Below are 9,898 nucleotides of genomic sequence, written 5' to 3'. Positions count from 1 at the left end.
TTCTTGAGCATACGGAAGAATGCTAGAGTTCTTGAAGAAAATCTTCATTTTGAATCTTAGTGCTTGATATTGAGGAGAGAAACTTTTTTATGAAGTGCTTAGAGTGGAAGAACTTGGGATAACATTGGATGCGAGGCTTCTCTTGATTCATGAATATTTTTTTTACTTGAAAGCTTTAGGATTCTTGATGGAGAAGAGGAACCCTAAGTTTGTTTTGAGAGAATTTTTGAGACTTGGATTAGACTGGTGATTATGAGAGGAAAATTACTTTGTTGAATGATATACTCCTTTAAAACACCCAAAAAATTTTTAGAACAGGGTTAAAACCCTTTAGAATGGACCAAAATAACCTTGCAAGGCTTTCCAAGATTGTGTAAACATTTAGGCAGCAGGCATTTCACTATCACGACTCGAATTTGGGGCATGATGGCGCCTACTAGAACCTCAGAATAGGAAAGCCAAATACAAGTCAAACGAAAGTCAAATCTTAATCTAATTAAATAATTAATAACATAAGGAAAATAAAGAAAAAAGAATACAACCAAAGAAAAATCGGGTCAGGGTATAAATATGTAAATACAATACAAAATATATAAAAGACTCGATAGTAACCAAAACAAATGACGAACTGACAGTAGACCAAACCCCAGACCTAGTGTCACCTCTACAGGAGCAACTAAGTACAAAAGCTGACAATGTAAAAACATATAATACAGATATGACTATCCAAAAGCACAAGTGTAAATCAGTTCAAAAGAGGGAAACTAGCAAGTATCTGAACGCTGGGAACTCACCAAAATCCAAAATTGGCACCATTAAGGATGATTACGTGTGCACTGGGGGTGGCTCAAACTGGGAGTTGCATCTAAAAGATGCAGAAGTCTAGCATGAGTACCAAAACACTGGGTAATCAAAAGGCAACATAGATCGACTTATCTCAGAAAGAATAAATCTATAATAAGTAGTACGATGATACTAATAACAATAAGAGAGGAGCATAAACGACAAATATGAGAAAGTAGGGTGCGAGAATAATCATACGGTAATCAATTAAGTCTAACCAACCATGCAATTACATCAATAATCTCAACTGATAAAATATCGAGAGAATGCACAATTGTAACTCGAAGTTAAGGCTCAATATCTTCCAAAAGTATCATGATGTGCCAAAAATAACCCTCGAGCTCATCAAATAATGGGGCGTCCGGAATCATACCTCAAGCTCATCAACATTGAAATCATAACCCAAAAAGTGTGTCAACGGTCCACTCGGAATACACAGCTCGAGCTTATCAATTGAAATAAAATATAGCCCAAAGTCAATAAAAGGGACGCCTGGAATCATACCTCGAGCTCATCAACTATGAACTTTCATAAATAAGATATCACCAATTTTTCTTAAATCCCTTCTATTTATTCATAAACCAAAAGTATAAATCTCATCATATTGTTCTTTTTTTAAAAGGAGTTTTCAACACTGGCAAGACAAATGAATGCAACTAGTATATCAAAATCACATATCCCTCAAGCCAAGTAAAAATTCTATCAAGGACACCAAATAAATAACCTGAATCTCCGGTGTACCCAGAGCACGGCCTCTGGCCTAACATTTTAAATATCAAAGGCAATCAAGAAACACACATAAGCTAAAATTATCAACATGTGGCAAGCAAAACCAAATAATTCAAACCATGGCATCCTAACTTCAAATTACCTAGAGTGAGTTTTAAGGATTTTAAGCGATGCAAGCATGCCATAATATCACCTAGACTAAGGCTCCAAGGCAAAAACCCAAATTAGTCCTAACGATGATCATAGGGTCCAAATTGCTAAATAGGATATCAACACCTAAATCATAAACCTAATCATGTGTTGCAACTTAAAATATACCAATTCTAACCAAGCCAAGTCAAACAAGAGTAAGCCATAGCCTACCTGAAAGCTAAAACCGCACTTAAACCGGTAAACATTGGTCTTTCCTTTCTGGTCCACCTCCAAATGACGCTACTCTATCAAATTATCAAAGAACACATCAAAACAAGGCTAACAATACCCATACTGCTATAATTAAAAACAAGACTAAAATTGAGTCAAAATTAGATATTGGGACCCACTTACGAAACTAAAAAACAAACTCCATCACAAGATCCCAAATAACTCAAGGAATTTGTGCCACAAAAATGGGTACATTTCGACCATCGAAAGAGATCAAACAATCCCACCAAATTCAAGCCCTAGAATGGTTCAAAAATGCAAGAAATAATGAAATTTATGCAAAACCTACAAGGTTCTTAGGACAGAAAGGGTCTCCGAATGTCCCCACAATATTTCCCAACACACTGGAATAGAAATGATAAAAAATGGCCAAGAATTTCTCGCCAAATTACTATTTTCTAAGTCTCAAAATGGGACTTAGACTGCTAAAAATGGGCATTTAATTCGCTAGATTCAGGGATTTTGTTCGTCGTGATTGTGATTTAGGCCTCGCGGTCTCGAATTCTAATCCAGTTAACCCATCACGATCGCAGTTGGTACTGCACTTTGGAGAATGGATTTTTTCTTTGATGGGGGTCCGAAATTCATTCGGAACCCTGCAAATACAAACAGACTATGCTACCAAACCAGAAATGGCATTCCAGACTCAATGGAATGGATGGATTTTCCAATGGAGATCTTTTCATTGAGATGTTGAAAAAAATCAACACTTTCCAAAGAAAGCTTTCAAAATGCATAAATGGCCTAAAACTCATTCCAAGCACCCCAAGAACCAAACTAAAGATCATTCTAGACCAAACTCATCATTTCGGAGCTCCACGGTGGCAGAATATTTATCCGAGTGCATTAAATCAAAATATTGAGTGAAGTCAAACTTGGCCAAACCTTAAAGTTAAACGGCAAAAACTAGCAAAACTAAAAAACAAAGACTCCAAAACCCAAATCAACCTTCATTCGAGATTAAAATGGACCTTCTGAAGCTGATGGAACCATCAGAATTCTCATACGATATTCGAATCTCTAAATATTGACAAAGGTTAACTTTTTCAAACATTAAGCCTCAAAAATGGCCAAACCACATCAAAACTTAATCGAACAACTCGTGAAGCATGCCACCCATCCCAACATCACATATGACCTACAAAGAAGCTATGAGAAGGGGTAAAATGGTAAAAGCATTCAGAAGTACAAAAATGACCTTGGAGGTCATTAAATTTACAAAAGGCTGAATAGTCTGTGAAGAGTTTCACAAGACATATAGGTGTACATGAAGGTTTGCTTGTCGGACAGGGCTTCACTGAAATGGGAATAAACTTTTACTCCAATCTCTAAATGAGGCAAACTTTGTCATGTTGGAAAGTAATCTGTATCCCTTTAATTTTGTAGGTTATAGGCCACCTAACTCTTTATATTCTAGGAGATATAATTATTTGAAGTTGACTCAAGTAAAATCTTATATTGAAACTCAATCGTAAGGAATCTTTCAACTTAACTTTGTGCTGAGGACTCTTGTGACTTTAATTCAACTCCAAATCTATCCCCACACTAAAAATTGACCTTAAAAACCTATGCACTATTAAGAAAAACCTGATATGACCCTATATATATATCATGAATGGTTCGATTCTTAGCTTAGAAATTTTTGGGCTATTACAATATCTCCCCTTTGGGATTATTTTTCCTCGAATGATGACCAAGCTAGGAAAATACACAAGGAATGACTTCAATGGAGGAACTGAAACATTCATGCACGAATAGATACTAAATTTGAAACATGGATAGGAGTATTACCTCAAACACTATCATAAAAATTTCTCATAATGGGAAGAGAATTAAAAGCATGGTATAAGAACATAACTACTATGCATTATGTAATACGACTGATAGCTTTTGAGAATAGCAAATCTTCTCAACTACGGTTTTCTTTCTGAATACTATACCTCATTTGTTGAAACTTATAACTCACTCCCAAGCCTAAATCTAGCAGTATGCTCTCACAAATTTCAAGCCAACTCAAAGAAACAAGGTGCTAGCCATATGATGATCATGCTAATCTGAACTATGGGATTCATATTCTATAACTCTATAAGGACTTTCTTTTCGAAGATGCTATTTCTATTACCACTCTACTACATTACTTGGATCTCTTAACAAGAAGTCATCAATAGCCTATTGCATCATTCACATAAAAACAACAACATATTCAAGTCTAATCACTTTATGGGTTCATTGAAGTCGACATCACTTAAGAATGTTTATGTCTACCTTAATATCTCTATGATATGTATCAATTTTAGGACTTTTTTGATGATTAAAATGTTGAATTATAGTGAGTTCCAAGAATTATTTTTAAATATGATGTGCTTTTACGTTTGATTGCTTGTAAATTAAGTCGTGCACGAGTTTGGGTAACATTATTGATTTTTTATTGCTGAATCACTGAAGTTGTGGAATCACGGAGCTCACCATGGATCATGAAACCCTATACATCCTGTGAAAGTTGGCCGTTAAAGTGGATGCTGAAAATTCTCAAAAGAATTTTTTCCAACTAAAACTCCATGAACCCTTGGCGGGACGTGGAATCCATCACGGATCGTGGGACAAGGTCGTGAAGTGGAAGATCGGAAGTGCCTGTAAAAAGTTCCATGAACCTCACCATAGGGCATGTAAGGTATGATGGATTGTGAAAACTTCCCATGAGAGAGAAGCTGACTATAAAACAGTGAAGCCAAGTCAAAGACCATGACATACTTCTACGGGGCATAGACATAACTACTGTCTATGAATAGTAGACGTGAACTAGTGCCCACTTAAGTTTTTCTACACTGTTTAGGATTTAGTTATGTATTATATAAATGTTCTACATAGGGTTTTAGTTATGTATTGCACTTTTACTGATTTTTGAGCTTAGAACGCATTGTGAGATTTAATTTTGAACTACTTTTGGGAATCAAATGTAAATATAAGTTTTTATTTTTTTTCTTGATTTCTCTTTCATCTATTGATTCAAGATTAACTATTGCATAAATGAAGGTATTGTTACATGAACTCTACAAAAATTCATAATGCTTTTCATATGAATATGAGTAGCTAAATTCCATAGCTAGAGTTGTGGAAACCATGAAGGAATAATGAGATAGGCAAATGCATATGTTATTTTCGATCAATGTTCAAGCATGAATTATTGTTATCTTCATATTGTTTTCCTTTTAATGAGTGCATGTGTTAAAATACACCAATATTCATTAATTTACCGGGAGAAGGGTAGTGATTAGTAAAAAATAACTACAACGGAGATTCGAAGTTACAAACCTTCGTCTAAGAACTTGAGTCAGGGAGGGGATAGTTTTCTGAGGTCAAAAGTAAGGGTTAGATAGATATATATTCGGAGACCCATAGGTAAATAATGAAATTCATCAAATATATATGAAAGGAGATTAGATGTCCATTATTTTCTAGATTTTACATGTGACACATTGAAACAAAATCACTAATATGAGACATCTACTAAGTTACATGTCATGGGGAACACAGTCCTAGCTACTTTCTTATACAATTCAACAATTTAAGTCTATTTTACATTGTTACTACAAACATTGTTGTTTATTACTAAATAAACAAACAAACTCCAATATACTTTATGCTTTTTTCTTTTGGGAAATAGTGACTACAACCAAATATATGTGCTAGTATATTTATTTCCTCCGCATTTCTTGTGCGTTAGACCCTAACTTAGTTGGGTTCTATATTTGATAGAGACCATCTTATACTTCTTAATTGGAATGTAAGTTTGGATGTATCAAATCATTGTGTCATTGTCGAAGAATATAACTTTGAAATACTCTATTAGTAGTTATTTCAGTTTTTTGTCATATTTCTTAATTTCGTTTTTGATTTTTGTTCTTGTTTATGTAGGGTACAGGTTTGTGCATTTCCAGTACAAGAAGTAAGGGTGAAACAATGATCCCTTACGATCTTGAGCTGCAATAGTCAATTTGAAAGATAAATACCCAAGAGTATGAAGCGTAAAGAGTGAGAGAACTTGCAGGCTCAAGCTAGAGCCAACAATGGTAACAATGATAATTTGGGGATGATCAAGAAGATGTGGAAGCTGAATTGAAACCTTAGCATTGAAACCCAATGCCAAGAGGTAGGGGCAACAACAACCCATTAACTTTATTTTGGATGATAATGATCATGATATAGATGTAGTTGGAGCCACTAGGGCAATAAATCTTCCACCACTACCACCTGGCGTGTAGTTCACTATTTCTAGCACAATTCTTCAACTTTTAAACATGAAAGTACTATTTCAAGAAGCAGTTGGAGATGATTCAAACCAACATTTAACGAACTTCATCGCTACATGCAAATTTTCTAAGATCCCTGGTGTTATCCAAACAATGATTCGTCAGAGATTATTTTCATTGTATCTGTACTGGGAGGCAATCAAATGGCTAAATGAGTTCTCACATGATTTGATTACCAACTGGAGAGAACTAAAAGAAGCATTTCTAGAATGATTCTTCCCACCTTCGAAAAAGTTGTATATCAAAGATGAGATTGATGCACATAAGCAGCAGCCTTATAAAGCACTGCATCACTCGTAGTTGAGATTTAGTTAGAAGTTGAAGCAGGGCCCTTATTATAATCTTAGAGATGATCACTTGATTGAGCTATTATACAGATCTTCCAAATTTATGACCAAGTCAATTGTTGCTCAAGTTTGTTGTTGATATTTCATGTCTATGACTTTTGCTGAAGCTTAAGTATCTTGGACAAGGTTTAAAAGAATAGCAGAGCATGGCACATGAGAGATTCTGAGACAGGAGGTCTGGGTTATACATTTGATATGTCGACAGAGTAGATAAATAGTGAAAAAAAGCAAGACTAGGACATGGCCACATCAAAACTCAAATAGATTTACTGATCAATAGCCTACTAACAAGTGGTACTAAGAAGCTAAATGTAGTTGAGAGTGTAAATAGGTATGATGAGTCATAGTTAAACTATGATGAAGAAGCAAAGTATCTAAACAACCAAGAGAGTTTCCGGACTTATAACTCTAGAAATCAAGGTCGGAACTTTCAGAAAGATTGATACTATGACTGGATAGGAAACCATGATCAAGGAAGCTAGTAGAATAAAGACAACTTTAAGAATGATCACTACCAGAAGTTAGGCCTATAGGAACAAACTTGCTAGTAACTATTTCAAAACGGTTGCTACACCTAGTCTAATGCTACAGTTATGACCATTGTCAAAAGGTTTGGTAGCTATTCACACAACTTAGTTATATGCCCGTTGCCACTATAATATAACCGTTGCAATAGTCCTATCTATAGCCACGATTGTTGGAATCATTCCAGAAAAGTCATCTATTATAATGGGTACCTGAAAAGTAACATTTATTGCATCGGTTCATTAATCATGCATTTTCCCTCCACCATTTTTCCTTAATATTTTTCATCACCCGCCAAAACCATTATTTTTGTTTATTTCTCTATAATCATTGTAGAAACAACATATAGAAATAATATACCCATTTGTAATATCATTTTAGAATCTACACTCACAAAACATCAAACATCTAACCTCTCTAAACTTTTCTCTTCCTATATGTTAGGCGCCCCTGCAAATATGAGGTAATGTTCTCAGATTTACACTAATCTAAGCTTGTATTTGACTATTAGAAGCTAAAATATTTAATCCCCTCTCATCTCTTTGAGGGTTTGTGAGATTATAGTTGGTATTTTGATGATTTAAGTTGGTTTGTTTGGTGATTTTAGCTATATCTCTCAGATTTATTGGTGTTTTTATTTGTTAATGGAGCTAGACCTATATATTTTCAACAGGTTCTATCTTTTAAGTTATTTTTCTTCAATCTCTTCTTTGCCCTTTAAGTTTTACTACAAGAAAGAGCCCTATGAGGGACCAAATTTATGGACGAGTAAAAAATTTGATCCCAAAAAATAAGCATTAGAGACAAGTTATTTTTATCCCTAGTTTGCAATTTTAATTATTTTGGTACCAAAGAGGCTAATATGGTCTATTTTATTTATAAGCCAAAATAGAATTTGTGAAAATCAATTATTTAAGAGGGCTTTTTTTCTTCAGATTCCCCTTATCGATCTGGATATCCAATTGTCACTCAATTGATACTAATTTCCTCTATCTATTTTTTGGTGGCTGCTCACCCGATGTGCTTGGAGAAATGAACAAAATATACATTTTAATATGGTGTGTGCTTCTTAAATTGTGTTGATTTATCTATATGTGTGTAAATTACATAAAAATTAAATATATTTTATTCATTCTTTTGAGCCAGTTTCAAACCTAGTGGGACTTTCTTATATTGTGGATGTTGTCTAAAAGTTTTATTCTATTTAATTAGTTTTGAAATATCACAATATGTAATTTAATTTCAATTTCTTGAATCGTTACTTATTGTATTTGATATTTAGGTATTTTCTTTGGCTTAGATACTCACTAGAAGTATTTGATCCAGTAAAAGTTTTTAAATGCTTTTACTATAAAGAAAATTCAAAATCCATTACATTATTTCTATTTCTTTATCGATAGAATTAAGAAATGTATATACACAAAACACAGCTACAAACATGTGTATATTGAAAGATAAGATTGTTTTAGCTCACACTTGATTGGTAATGTCATCACCATTATTCAGAGGGTGAAGTAGTTTACCACTTCACTATCATAAACCTTTAACTCAATACTTCATCTTCATCAGTCATCATGAGTGATCGATTATTGCCACAATCAAACAACTTAACAACATCATTTTATGGCTCCAAACATAGACAACTCCAAATTCATGACTCTGAGTCACAATCGTTATAATTCAGCATACTTATAAGGTTATGAGGATAATATGTTGGTAAGTTATCCCTTAGAAGATGATTGATTTATGAACTAGTAGATACGTCTAGATCCAGAGAGAGTATTGTTGTGACTGTTAGGTTTCAATCGATGAGTTAATATTTGTATCTTCTTGAACCTATTTAGATATATGTACAATTGAACTTTATAAATGTGAATTTTTAGACAATGTAGGAAATATTTGAATTGTTTTAATTATGTTTATAGTAAACTATGCATATGGTTGTAAAAACAGTGTGAAATGAGTATAAGCACATTAGATCCATTTGGTACAATTTTAAACTTTTTTGGGTTTCGTCTTTATTTTGAATCTAGTAGTTGTGAAAATTCTCCTAGATTGGTTTGGGAATAATTTGAAATTTATTTGTTGTTTGAAAATTAATTCCTCGGAATTAGATTTTCCTTGAAATTCGTATAGTTGCTTCAAATTTTTGATGTTGTCTTGAAGTTTGAAAGATCTATGTAGTTAGTTTTAAAATCTCACAATATGTGATTGAATTTCAATTGCTTGGATCTTTACTTGTTGTATTTGATTTTTTAGGTATGTCCACTGCTTGAGATACTCATTGACGGTATTTGATCTTCTAAAGTCCAACATTTCTTGTTTTATTCTAATTGTTATAGAGTACTTGAAATTCTATAAGTACTAAGCAAAATTAATCTTGATTGTTATTTTTGTTGTTGAAATAATATGTTGCTTACTATATAGTTTTTATTGTCTAAAAGTAGGTATCCTTTTGCTTTCAAGTTATAGATCAAAATCTCTGAGTATTGTGCTCCTCTAAAGAGGAAAAATTATCTCCAAAGTACATGATATTCTCACTATTTGCTTTGGAGGTTTAAAAAATATATGATTGGAACTTGTCCATTTCCTACTTATTTCCTACTTTGTCCCTCTCTGATCCTTTGAGATCCATGATATTGATCCTATGCAAACTAGGATTTACCAATTAAAGGGAATAGTCAATTTCAATTACTAACCTTAACTAGAGACCTCACCCGT

This window comes from Solanum dulcamara, chromosome 6 (assembly GCF_947179165.1).
Source record: "Solanum dulcamara chromosome 6, daSolDulc1.2, whole genome shotgun sequence".
NCBI lineage: Eukaryota > Viridiplantae > Streptophyta > Magnoliopsida > Solanales > Solanaceae > Solanum > Solanum dulcamara.
This window is presented reverse-complemented; position numbering follows the sequence as displayed.